Source organism: Triticum dicoccoides, chromosome 2A (genome assembly GCF_002162155.2).
Source record: "Triticum dicoccoides isolate Atlit2015 ecotype Zavitan chromosome 2A, WEW_v2.0, whole genome shotgun sequence".
Taxonomy (NCBI): domain Eukaryota; kingdom Viridiplantae; phylum Streptophyta; class Magnoliopsida; order Poales; family Poaceae; genus Triticum; species Triticum dicoccoides.
In genome coordinates, this window is record NC_041382.1 from 18,853,430 (window position 1) to 18,867,704 (window position 14,275).

The window sequence follows — 14,275 nt, forward strand, 5'->3', positions numbered from 1 at the left end:
GCTGCGCGGTGAGCGCGACCTCGAGGTGGACATTCTCCGGCGCGACGGCGGGCAGTCGCAGGGCCACCAGTGCGTCGAAGAGGTTGTTACCATAGTGGCCGTTGAGGGTGGCGGGCATTGCAGAGCCTGGGCGCGTCGGCTGGAGGCTTACGTCAAAGTCGTCCGCAAGCTTCTTGACGACGGTGAACTTGTCGAGGAAACCGACGAGGACCTCGTCGAACAAGGAGACGAACCTGTCGTCCAAGCGGCCCCTCGCCCTGGCGGCCTCAAGCAATACTACCTGCCGGGCCGCAGGCCGGCATCGTGGACCATCTGGCACAGCCGGCTGATGGTCACTGTCGGTGTCAAAACCGGCGGATCTCGGGTAGGGGGTCCCGAACTGTGTGTCTAGGCGGATGGTAACAGGAGACAAGGGACACGATGTCTTTACCCAGGTTTGGGCCCTCTCGATGGAGGTAATACCCTACTCCTGCTTGATTAATATTGATGATATGGGTAGTACAAGAGTAGATCTACCATGAGATCAGAGAGGCTAAACCCTAGAAGCTAGCCTATGGTATGATTGTTCTTCGTCCTACGGACTAAAACCCTCCGGTTTATATAGACACCGGAGAGGGCTAGGGTTACACAGAGTTGGTTACAATAGTAGGAGATCTACATATCCGTATCGCCAAGCTTGCCTTCCACGCCAAGGAAAGTCCCATCCGGACACGGGACGAAGTCTTCAATCTTGTATCTTCATAGTCCAGGAGTCCGGCCAAAGGTCATAGTCCGGCTACCCGGACACCCCCTAATCCAGGAATCCCTCAGTAGCCCCTGAACCAGGCTTCAATGACGACGAGTCCGGTGCGCAGATTGTCTTCGGCATTGCAAGGCGGGTTCCTCCTCCGAATACTTCATAGAAGATTGTGAACACAAGGATAGTGTCCGGCTCTGCAAAATAAGTTCCACATATTGCCATAGAGAGAATAATATTTACACAAATCTAATCTGCTGACGTATTCCGTAGCGTGACATCACACCACGGCCAAGCCTTTATTCGAATCATTTTTATTGTTCCACCTCAGCGCGTTTTGCGAGGCGGTTTCCTTGGCACGTCTTGTCGAAGCAGAGATCGTGTCCCCTTTATTTACATGATTCTCATCAATACGGACGTGGGTAACCCAGTCGTGCCCATTGGTATATCTCCTCGATCAAAAAACGAGTCCCAAACGGTCATGGGGAGGGCTCTTGGTATTCAACCTCTTATAAAGAGACCAAGGCCTTGCTCCTTTCTTTTGATCTCAAGCGAGTTCGCCCTTCGCCTCGAGTTCCAACACCCAAGGCTTCAGATTTCAGGCGCTTCGGACCTTCGACGATGTCCGGTTCCGGCCTTTGAGGCCGATGGATGCCTTCCTCCGTCAAGGAGGAAGACGTGCTAAAGCTGAGAGAGGCCAGGTTTTTTACCGTTGAAATCTCGCATAGGCTGCCTGCTCAAGGGCAGGTTATTCCCACTCCCAAGCCTGGTGAGAGCGTGGTGTTCGTATCTCACTTCCTCCGAGGGCTAGGCTTTGCGACGGACCCCTTTGTGAGGGGGCTCATGTTCTATTATGGGCTAGAATTTCATGTCTTAGCTTCAAAGTCCATCCTCCACATTTCATCATTCATCGTCGGTGTGTGAAGCCTTCCTCCGTATTACCCCTCACTTCGGACTATGGCTCAAGACCTTCAAAGTAGAGCCGAAGATGATCGAGGGACGGCACGCGGAGTGCGGAGGTGCTGTTATAAGCAAGAATGCTGACGCTCCATGGCCCGAGGGCTCTTTTCAAGAGGAGCCCAGCTTATGGCAACGGGAGTGGTTTTATATCACAGCTCCCAGGGGTACCAAGTGGGTGGCACCGCCTGCTTTCCGCTCAGGTCCCCCGCCCCGACTAGCGTCATCACTACAAGAAATATGTCAACTTATGACCTTCTGTCAGTGACCCTCGAAGAATTGGTCATAAATTTATGACCATTTCAGACCAATTGGTCAAAAGCTGTCTGGGGGGCTCCAAACCCTAAACCATTGCGACCATTTTGGTCAGAAAGGTCATAATTTCCTTACACAAAATGGTCATAAAGCAAACAGCACTAGTCGCTGCCTTATTTCTAGTTGTTAACGACCAATGTAGATGGTCATAGCCTTGTAAATTGTGGTGGGTTGCGATGACTAGGCGCCATCTCATCAGTTTTGCCTATGTGTCATGTCCATGTGGCAGTTTTTGCCCTAGGTTGTGAAGCAACCTATATTTCTGTCATTCCCAAAATTCCCAAAAAATCTCATAATTCTTTGGGTCATATCTTCGTCAAATATGTAAAAACCTTCCTTTCCTAGTTCAAAAATAATTCAAAAATATTCATTTTCCTATTCTGTTCAGAACAATAGTTTGTGAAGGAAGTACCACTTTGTCATGTCCAAATGGTATCCATTTTCTACAGTGCTTTCCTATGCCCAAATAACCATCCTCCACCAAATGCCAACTCAATCCATTCATTATTTTGAGCCCAGCTTCAACATTCGTATTTATGTCCAGTGTGGTACTTTGTAAAGCAAGTACCACCTAGGCTCCTCATTTTGAGGTGAAAATTTGTGAAGACGGTCTTCTTAGTAACTGATCATCCTCAGCCAAAACTCACGCCCATTAGCCATGTGCATTTCCCGTACCGCAAATCAAACACTTGGCTGCTTATTCATGTTTGAGCATCGATCGGTCTCCTCGTGAGAATCTTATGTTGTGATTTTCTTCCTAGCACCTACCTGGGGAGTGCCCAACCCAGTAGACATGCCTAGGCCGCCCAGAACACATGGCAACGCCACGGTCACGCGGTGACCACGCGGTGGGCATGCGAGCTTACGCGCTCTAGAGTTGGGGCCCTCGGCCACCGTCCAAACCTCGATGTCTCGCCATCAAACCATGTATTTCTGATTAAATAGATACTTATTTACCTAGAAATGATTTTTGGAAAAAATAAAGAGCAAACTATGAGGCAGCTGCAGTTCAAATTTGACCCGCTTCCAACTGAATCGACGGGAATTTGTCTTTTTCACCAGAGGTGGATCAAAATTTTTGACACCCAACCATTTTGTCAATTGTGCAGTAAGTATGGCCTAGTATTTTATAAAATTGATTAGGTCCAATTTTGCAACAAATATATGGTAGGTCCTTCGCAAAAGAAACTCATTTCAGGCACTCAGAAAATGGAAAATGGTTTTTTCGTCCAAAGAAAATGAAAACTTCCTTAGGCAACATTGTTTGCCATTCCAATATGCACCCTTGTGCACAATATGAGATCATTTGAACAAACTATGCCATGAATGTGACCATAAGATTGATCATTTGGCTTGAAAGCCATGAATCTTCACACTTGATAGCTCATTTCTGAGAACACTTTTTAAAATAATTACCGTATTACAAGTTTATTATTTTTCTTGGAAACTTGGTCACATATAATGACATAATGCGAAGGTTTTCCAATTTTTTTAATTTTTTTTAATTTTTTATGCCCGTTTCAATATGCGGTCAAAACGGCGGGCTTGACCGTTCCTAGCTAGTGGTTGAATCTTGGAAAACTTTTGATGTTTCTCTGATTAAATAGATACTTATGTACCTAGAAATGATTTTTGGGAAAAATAAATAGCAAACTATGAGGCAGCTGCAGTTCAAATTTGACCCGCTTCCAGCTGAATCGGCGGCAATTTGTCTTTTTCACGAGAGGTGGATCAAAACTTTTTACACCACAACCATTTTTTCAATTGTGCATTAAATATGTCCTAATATTTTATAAAAATGATTTGGTACAATTTTGCAACAAATATATGGTAGGTCCTTCACAAAAAACCTCATTTCGGGCACTCGAAAAATGGAAAATGGTTTTTTCGTCCAAAGAAAATGAAAACTTCCTTAGGCAACATTGTTTGCCATTCCAATATGCACCCTTGTGCACAAAATGAGATCATTTGAACAAACTATGCCATGAATGCGACCATGAGATTGATCATTTGGCTTGAAAGCCATTGATCTCCACACGTGATAACTCGTTTCTGAGAACACTTTTTTAAAATAATTGCCGTATTACAAGTTTGTTATTTTTTCTGGTAACTTGGCCACATATGATGACACAATGCGAAGGTTTCCCAATTTTTTGATTTTTTTGAAGTTTTTATGCCCATTTCAAAATGCGGTCAAAACGGCGGGAATGACCGTTCCTAGATAGTGGTTGAATCTTGGAATTTTGTTGATGTTTCTTTGATTAAAAAGATACTTATGTACCTAGAAATAATTTTTGGAAAAAATAAATAGCAAACTACGAGGCAGCTACAGTTCAAATTTGACCCGCTTCCAGCTGAATCGGCGAGAATTTGTCTTTTTCACCAGAGGTGGATAAAAACTTTTTACACCCAACCATTTGGTCAATTGTGCATTAAATATGGCCTAGTATTTTAGAAAAATGATTTGGTCCAATTTTGCAACAATTATTTGGGAGGTCCTTCACAAAAAAACCTCCATTTGGGCACTCGAAAAATGGAAAATGGTTCTTTCATCCAAAGAAAATGAAAACTTCCTTAGGCAACATTGTTTGCCATTCCAATATGCACCCTTGTGCACAATATGAGATCATTTGAACAAACTATGCCATGAATGTGGCCATAAGATTGATCATTTGGCTTGAAAGCCATTGATCTCCACACGTGGTAGCTCGTTTCTGAGAACACTTTCTTAAAATAATTGTCGTATTACAAGTTTATTATTTTTCCTGGGAACTTGGCCACATATAATGACACAATGCAAAGGTTTCCAAATTTTTTGATTTTTTTGAATTTTTTATGCCCGTTTCAAATGCGGTCAAAACGGCGGGAATGACCGTTCCTAGCTAGTGGTTGAATCTTGGAACTTTTTTGGCGTTTCTCTGATTAAATAGATACTTATGTACCTATAAATGATTTTTGGAAAAAATAAAGAGCAAACTACGAGGCAGCTACAGTTCAAATTTGACCCGCTTCCAACTGAATCGGCGGGAATTTTTCTTTTTCACCAGAGGTGGATCAAAGCTTTTGACACCCAACCATTTGGTTAATTGCACATTAAATATGTCCTAATATTTTAAAAAATTAATTTGGGAGAATTTTGCAACAAATGTTTGCTAGGTCCTTCACAAAAAAACTCATTTTTGACACTCGAACAATGAAAAATGAAATTTTCGTGCAAAGAAATAAAACCCCCATCCCAATATACACACATGTAGACAATATTGGATCATTTTCACAAAATATGGTCCAATTTTCCATCAAAGATTTCATATGCTCTTAGAAAAACCATTTTTACACTCAAGAAATAAACTTAATTCTCATTGGTGGAAAGGTGTGTGCCATGGAACGATGACATGGCACACATCCATCCATCCATCCATCCATCTATCCACACCCATCCATCCATCCATCCCACACCACGGTGCCCCCTCCCTCCGCTCCTTCCTCCCATCACCCCAAACCCTAACTCCCACTCCCATCGATCCCCCCGTTCAGATCGCGCCGCCGCCTCCCAGGCACCTCCTCCCTTCCGCCGCCCAGGCACCTCCTCCCTTCCGCGCCCAGGCACTTCCTCCCTTCCACCGGCCCCTATCGACCACGGCCCGCGTCAGTCTCGCCGGAGAGAGAGGAGATGCCGCCCAGCAACCACGGCGTCGCGGCTGGCTTGCTCGCCGGTGCACGGGTGCGTGCTTCGATGCGTGGCGCTTCGTCGAGCTGGCCGGACCGCGGCGCGCGCGTGGCCTGCATAGGGTTTGCAGTGGCGGCGCTACACGCTGGCCGCAGGTCTCCGGCTACCAGGAAGGCGCCGCCGCCGATTCGAGTCGATCCTCAAGGTATCCCTTCCCTTCCCCTTCTCTCTTTGTTTCGATCCGATCTGGCAGCCGTGGATGAACACTGATCTGGGGTTTGCTCCTCTGCTCATAGGGTGACCAAGAGGTCCTGCCGAGCTCAAGTTCGTCCACGACGACCCACCACGGCAGGTAGCATCTCCCGCATCTCCCTCCCCCTCTCATCTTCCTCTACTCGCACTTGACCATGGCCCGGCTAGCATATGCTTGTTTTAGTTAGATTTTCTCTGGTTCATTGCATCCAAGGCAGAGTAAACGTGTATCGTCTTGGCAAAGGCAGAGTTCTCCGGTTCTCTATTATTTTCGGGCTGATGTTTCAGTTCAGCGGCTACGTGCAAGAGAGTGGATTATTTGGCTGCTGTTTGTTCTTGTCCAATATGTGTTCGGTGGTTAGCAATATGTTTGTTGGTGCTATATTTTCATTTTGATGGTAGAATGCGTGCGTTGTACATGGTCAAGAGCATTAGTAAAAGGAGGAAAAGGATGATTAGAGCATCTCCACCCGAAATAAAGCATTGTGGGTTTTGTGGCAGTAATGAGAACCTTAATCGTCTCTTTTCCGTTAGTCCACTCGCTAGAGCAGGGGGTCCTCTTTGCACTCAGGATCCAAGACTAGGTGACGACACCGAATGGCCATGTAGTAACAAGGATCGAGCAGCAAGCATCACTCTGTTAGCGTTTTATTTCGATACAAGGGCTACGGTAGGTTTGAATCCCAATTTTTCTGTGGTAGCACAACAACTGTTGTGTCGCTCCTTATGTTAGCCGTGTTATGCTTCTGAGCTGGCCGTACAGACACCTATGGTGCATAGCTAGCTGGCTATAGCTTCATCCTGTTGGCCTTTTTTTGACATTGTGCCGTTGGTTCTCAATTGACCTCATTTTATTGGTATATACTTGAAGAATTGTTTCCATACCAAGGGCCATGTTATTGTTTGAATTTCAGTTTTGTTCTGGTAATACAGAAAGTGCTCTGTTGGTTCTCATTTTACCTTGTTTTATTGGTATATATACCTGCAGGCGGAGCAACGGGTTAGGGAGGGAAATCAGGCGATGGCCAGCAAGTCAAGGCCATCATGACGGCCGGCGGCGCTCGAGCTCGCCGCCACCGCCGGGAAGGCCGCCGCCGACTGCGTCATCCCCACCTTCAAGAAATGTCCTCTTTGGTGTCTGTTACGTCTCTGAGTTGGTAATCATTTCTATGGTGTAGCTGGTGTCTGTTGTGTCATGTCCTCATTGACGAGTTCATTCATTGAAAAATATTTCTTGATAAGCTGCTTTCTGTCCAAATGCATACTATTATTAAGTCACGATCAGTTAGCAAATTTACGTGTATGCTCCATTGTTTGTTAAGGTTTAGTAGCTATTGCGCAAAATTGGTAGTGATTCTATCGGTGAACAAGTAGGGTAAATATGTCACTGTGTTATATACCACTCCTGTAGTCGTGTGTTACCTGAATTTGAGATAGGTATGTGACAGATTGCCTGGGTGGATTTTGTCCTTGTTAATGCGTAAGGGATTTTGCCTGCGTATATGTGTTCTGCAATCAGCCGCATTTGATGGTGCGCATACTGAACATACCTGTTTCCAATTCCATACATCATATGCCTGTTAACTGAATATAAGATCCCATTTATGGAGTTTCTGAACTGGTGAGAAACAAAGTTAAGCTGAAACTTCTGCTACTCTATGTAATCAAACTTCTTCTATATAAGATCCCGCTTGTGTAATGAAACTGTTAATTAATCCCAAAAACAGTTTACTGAAACTTCTGCTACTCTGGTTCAGTTAAGACTTGGTAGTTTGTCTGAACTGTTGTGTTTGATATAAGTAGAAGTAGTTGAATACTATACAGTGGTCTGAAGCTAATTAGTTGATTTGAAAATTATTGGTTTTGAACTGTCCATGATTTGGTTGAATCTAGTCTTCAATTTAATCTATAATGCCGTACGAAACTTCAGAACTTGAAAACCCAAATCTGGTTCAGTCATCATAGTTTAGCTTTACAGATAAGACACTGATTTCTAATTGATTTAGCTAGCCTATTGTATTAATTGTTGTGAGTAAGATGTGAACAAAATTCAGGATGTATCTCACATCACTACATGAAATACATTGTTTTCAGGTTTTGTAAATCAGCTGCATTCTTTAATTATCGAGTTGGTGGATACTATTTTGTGGATGGCAATGCTTGTGTTGTAAGTAGAAGTTAAATGGAAATAATGTTCAGATTTCTTCAGAGAAACACTGAATAAAACAGTAGCCAGTAGGTGTGTACAAAACGTGGTCTGAAGCTTGTTGGTAGAAAATCATTACATAAGGCACATATTCACACTAAACCTTGACACAGAAATTATTAGTTTCATACTACTGTCCTTGATACAGATAGTATTAATAATCTTTGACATTTTGTACTACTTCCTCCTGCTAGGGTTTTGGTGGACCTCTTCGTTGCGCACGGCTGAGCTGAACGTCCTCGGCGGTGGTGGCGGCACGTGTGAGATCCTCCTCCATGACAAGGCCGCCGCCGGATCAGCTCCTCTCCGCCGGTGGACCCTCGCCTCTCCGACAAGGCCGCCACCGGATCCCGTCCTATCCAACAGCAACGCCTCCGGATCCACTCGTCCTCGACAACGATGGCGCCGAGGAGCACCAGGAGCTTCAGATCCGGTAACTTATTATCTTCCTCTCTCCCTCCCGCAGTACCTACTATGTATCATGCTTATTGTTTACTGCATTGAGGCATGTGGGCACCAGAATTTGTAATCAGATTTGTTACCGCTTATGAATATGGCGATGTTCATGACTGATGGATGTGGCTGGGGGTTGAGGTATACAGTGCTATAGAATGCCATCTAGGATATCTGTTAAGCCACTTGGTCAGTTAGTTTCTTTTAGTACATATACCATGAATCCAAGTTTGATGCGTATTGCCATGTCTCTCTATATTTATAAGTTGAATCCATCACTAACATGTGAACAACACTTGCACTGCCTTATGTATTTACACATAAGGAGTTAAACTACATGTCTGCTATTGCAGGGCAGATTAGATGTATATCATTAGTTTCTTTGTTGATTTACTGATAAGTTACCATCCGATCTGCTGACAACATGTTTGTGTTATTGTGGTGCTGGTTTGACTCACTGTCATCTTACAATTTGTTCTTTCTATATGCAGCTCGCCAGAAGAAGGCTGTGAAGATATTCCCCCGCCCTACCTCTGGACCTCTTCGCCCCATCATGCAATGCCAGACCCGCAAGTACAACATGAAGGCCAGGGCTGGCAGGGGCCTACTGCTGCTGCTGGGTAGAGTCCAGCCACGCTACTGCTAGGTATGATTCCCACCTCCTTCGAACCCCCTTGTACTGCAGGCCTTCATGTGCATGTGTGGAGTCCTATTTTTATGTTGAGGAACGCGGGCTGCTCTTACCAGGGCAAACACACGCGCCTTCATGTCTTATTTGCGATATATAAATCATCTGGAACCAATCATTTTCGTGAATTTGGTTGAGTTCCTCGTATACTGTATATTTTGACAGCATATGTCCTCACAAAAGAGAAAGGAAAAAACAATATTGCATAAGTCTCTGCATTTCAGTTCCATACTTTTGAGCTCAGCAAGCTAAACTTGTTTCAAACATTTAGATGGCTCACATCAGATAACCAGTAACTTGAGCATTACATGCATTGATGCATAAGCTGCTGGAGGAATGTCTTCAGCTAACCACAGAGAACTGGTGCTGTGCACAGCTTCCTTTGTAGAAAAGATCAATAGTTGTGTAGACTTGTGCAAAGCCTAAATTTTTGTACTAAGGTGGCCAGCGTGGTGTCGCGACATGATCACTGACGGAATTAATTATGATTTTGTTATTCTACTTTGTTTGTCTGATCCTCACAAGTTAATGCTTCGCTCGTCCGGGTGTGTGATAATGCCATGTGTCTTGTGCAATCAGATTACATTTATGTTTGTTATGGTAATATAAAAAATATTCGTGCTGTCAAAATTAACACAGTGCGTGCCTTTCATTTCTTTAGTTTGATTGTTTCCCTTGTATTCAATATGCTTCTAGTGGCTGATCCTTCCATTTTTGTTATGGCATCTTTATTTTCACAGGTATTGTGTGTTCTGGAAGATGGAAGAGGAAGAAAACCTATTTTTGTTGAACTAAATTTTCTGTATTCTGTTTTGTTGTACGTATCATTTGATAGTTTTGTATAGGAACAAGTGATACTATTTTGTAGGGCTTTATGGCCTGTGATGTAAACATATTTTGTGCTGAAATATGAAATTATTTGCAAAATTTGTCAAAAAGGTGGATCATATGTATGAATATGTGAGTGGGCTGAAAAGAGTACTGGACCAACTCCAGGATTGAATTAATATTTGAATGTATAAAAAGGCTGAATGTAAACCAGAAATGGGCTGCACAAAATTGTACATATATTCTTGAAAGGCCAAACGTGCATAAAAATTGATGGGCTGACCAGTTGGGCTTGGCCCATGTAGCAGAAAAAAATTAACAGAAATAAATATACCAAATGGGCTGAATTGTTGGGCTAGGCCCATGTAGAAAATCGAATTGGAGCGGGCTGAATCTTGTGCCACATCAGCTTGCCACGCTGGATGCCTACGTGGCCTGGGGAGGCTGCTAGTGACCAAAACAAGACAATAGGCATATTTTGGTCAAAAACTTCTATGACCTTCTCACAGAGAAGGTCGCTATAGTCAGTTTACGACCGCCAGCTTTTGACCTTCTGTTTTTGGTCACAAAAAGGCCGCAAATGAAAAACTATGACCTTTCAGTGACCAATAGTCAAGGTCACAAGATAGCATATTTCTTGTAGTGCATGGGTCAATAAGGGGCTGGACTGGGGGCCGGCAAAGGACGTGCCCCTGTTGCAGGGCCCCATCCGTGATCTCCTGGAAAGAGACATCAGTCTGATCATGGTGGCGCAGGTCATGTTGATTCGCCGAACCCTGCCCTGCAAACTTCGCCCTCTCCGCCTATGGGAATTCAATCCGGAGGGACCACGAGCTCTCCAACATTTTATGGGCGCGACGCCCGTGGAGATGTACAAATTGTTCTTCGGATCACAAGCAATGTGTCCAGACTTGACCGAGGACGCAGGTCTGAGCTGCAATCGTCCGGATGCTCAAGTAAGTAGCCCTGTGCCCGGACACGCTATCCATATATTTATCATAACATTGCCCTTAAAAGAGCTGTCCTTAAAACAGGAGTGGATAGCGAAAGCAAAGCTAATCAGGTGTCCGGCCCCCCTCCCTGAGACCGCGCCGGATCCCGTGTTAACCAGGATGCTGGAAGTCACACCTTCAGAAGAACGCGAGGGGGGGGGGACAAGGAAGCCACTGCCTTCCCGAAGGAAGCTGTCCGGAAAGGAGGAATCGAAAATTCCTGTCCTCAGGGGAAGAAGAGGACCGCCTCTGAAGACCCGGAGACCATGATCTCAAAGCGGGGGAAGAAATCTTCGTCAGAGGGTCCTGTGCCGGGGAATACTTCGGCCGAATTATGCCCTCAAAGGGATCAGTCCTCCACCGAGCCGTAAGTAGAGAGGGGTTTTTTCTTTTTAAGAAATGAGAGAAATCCTTGCTTTATATCTGAGAAAAGTAACCGAAAATTTACCTTGTAGCTCGGACCTTGGCCCTTCTCAGCAGAGCTCGTCTTCGGGGGATCTTCTTCCGGAGATGATGGAGAGCAGAACGCCTCCCCCTGCCGTACCGCCTTGCGAGGCGGGCGACCCTGAGGTATCGTCACGGAGGGTTTCTCCGAATCCGGCGGGGCCGGAAGACAGTCACATGGCCCCCTTCAAAGAAGGCCATCGGACGACTCCGGCACCGTTCGGTGCACGGTCGGAGGGACTGAAGGATCTGCTAGGGCGAGCGTCTATCTCAGAGGAGCACTGTACGTTAATGGGTACGGTGATTGAAAGGATTTCATCCGCGGAGAGCGGGTTGCACGAGGCCATCAGGAGTTTACTAACAGGTTTTGAGGTACGTGAGATGATGTACCTTTTTACAGTTCCGCATATTTAAGATGCGCCCTATATAGATAGTAGCCCCTGAGACTCTGTGCGTTGTCAAAAGTGACGTCGCGCAGAGGATCATAATCCCAGGTATAATATGCCGCCTTCCTATGTAGGTGGCGAGGTGTCCGGCGGCCAGCCGGACTGATGGATTTGCCGAGATAAAGCGGCAGCTTGACATGGCAGATGCCGACATCACGCTTGTCAACAAGCGGCTTGACGAGGCCCAAGGTATGTAATTTCTCCGGAGGCACCTGGTAAGAGGAGCTTAATGCCAGTATCTTTCAACGTGTGCGTTTGATGTAGATGGTGCCGCCGCCATGGAGAACCTTTTGGCGGAACTCGCCCGTGCCAAGGAGCAGGCCAGGAAAAGTGATGCGGCTGCCGTAAAGGCAATTGAAGAGCTGAAAGCCGAGCAGGCTGCTCACTGCCGAAGCAAGAAAGAAATGGTCGAAATGGCTGTAAAGTTGAAGAGCGCTGCTGACCGTTGCAAGCTTCTTGAAAAAGAAGATCGTGCGGTACGGACGGACCTAGAGAAGGCCACTACAGCGACCAAGGATGCTCATTCTGCGATGAGAGCGATGAAGGAGGAGCTACGTCAGGCCGAAGATATCGCGGCTGGAAAGCCTTTTATGCTGCGGAGAAAGTTTAGGGATCCTAAACATGCTCCGTTGGACCAGATATGGAGTTCCGCGGACGCATATCTTGATTTGGCGGCGAGTGCTGCTGATGCGGCCGAACACTTCCGAGAGCAGAAGGATTGCGAAGTGGAAAAGCTCTTCTGGTCACAGTTCCACAATCCAGAGCGGCCGCTTCCATTATCCGATCGTTTGGCCGAATGGGCCGAGATGAAGTTATCCAGACTCGCCATGAAGTATGTCGTGAGTCATCTGTGCCCGGAAAGGCCAAAGCCGAACATCTATTTTAGCTTGGTGCAACAATTCCTTGGTGCGGTGCCGTTTATCAACGCGATGAAGAGGTCAGCATGCATAGAGGGTGCGCGGATGGCCCTTGCCCGTGTCAAGACATACTGGGCGGAGATGGAGGCCACCGCTGTTGCATCCCAAGACTCGGACGGAAGCCGAGTACCTGCCGAGCACTACTTTCAGGAAGTCCTGCAAGGCGCTCGTTTGATAGAGACGTAGTGCTCGAAGGATATTATGTTCGAATAACATGCATTATTGTAAAACAATATTTTGATGGAATGTAAAAGCTTTTTATACTTGTGCCTGCAAGTATTATAATGCCTCCTGTGCGGCCGTTGAAGATATATGTATATATTATCTGAAAGATGGCAGTCGTCGGCTTCAGCCTACATGCATATAATGTGGGGGTGTTCGTAGAAGGCGCATTTTCACACTTAATCCAACGTCTTGGTCCACAAAGGAGGTGATAGCGCAGCGAACTAGGCAATCGGACTATAATGTTTTATCACTTTCACTTAGCCATAGGAGTTTGACAGTGAGGCTACTATATAGCCCCTGGTGGCGCCTGCGCTCGCCCGAACTCGGGGCGCGTGTGTGCCTGGCTGGGAAACGACCCTTCGTTAATGGGGAGGAATCCTAAAGATTCCGGAGGTCATCGTGTGGTTGACCAGTCTCACGCTATATCATGACAGTCAGTTTTCGGCTTTCTCTACTGAGGTGCTCGCCTGAACCGGGGCACAATCGCAGTAGTTCTCCTGGTGCCACCTTAGCCGATAGAGCGGAACGTAAGGCAGCAAAACACAGGAGCCAGGCAAACCCAATATTTGACCAAAGACATGATTTGGAGCTGATGCATATAAGGCCAAACCCGCGACGCCGAACACTCCCTAAGGTATTCGGTCTTTATAAAAACGGGCTGAACAATGCCCTTGATAATAAGCCCCTGATGTCCAGGTACATGCAAAATTCTAACGTGGCCACATGCCAAGACGCCAGCATCCTCCTCGGTTATACCAATAAACCGGGGGATGTGTATCAACAAGAGACAGTAAAAAAGGTTTACGCAGGGTCTTAATCTAAAAAGAATCCTTGGAATGGGTCCCTGCTGCATGTCTGCGCCTGTGTCTCCGTTGTGCCGTATCCTGGACGGATGTAGCACGGTGTTCATCTGTAAAAGAGAGGAACTTTAGTTGAAAAAGATCATGCAAAATGTATGTTATACTGAATATAAAGTATAATTCAAAATGGGTAAAAGTGAGCTTTATTGTCTCTTGTTTTACGTGCGCGGAGCCCCTGGTATAGGGGTATGCGGCTATTAAGCCTTTATCAATTGCATATTTATGCCGGACTCGTCTAGCCGTGTCCGTGGTCTTAACGACCCGTTTATGTGCTTTGATTGGTGGCGCC

General features: G+C 45.8%; 1 long non-coding RNA gene across 1 annotated transcript; it reads left to right on the forward strand.

Moving 5' to 3' along the window:
• The first annotated feature begins 5,515 nt into the window (after positions 1-5,515).
• LOC119358683 lies at positions 5,516-8,560 on the forward strand. Its single transcript, XR_005172280.1, has 4 exons — positions 5,516-5,880; positions 5,972-6,027; positions 6,916-7,084; positions 8,328-8,560. It is a non-coding gene; the product is annotated as an uncharacterized LOC119358683 (long non-coding RNA).
• The last annotated feature ends 5,715 nt before the right edge of the window (positions 8,561-14,275 follow it).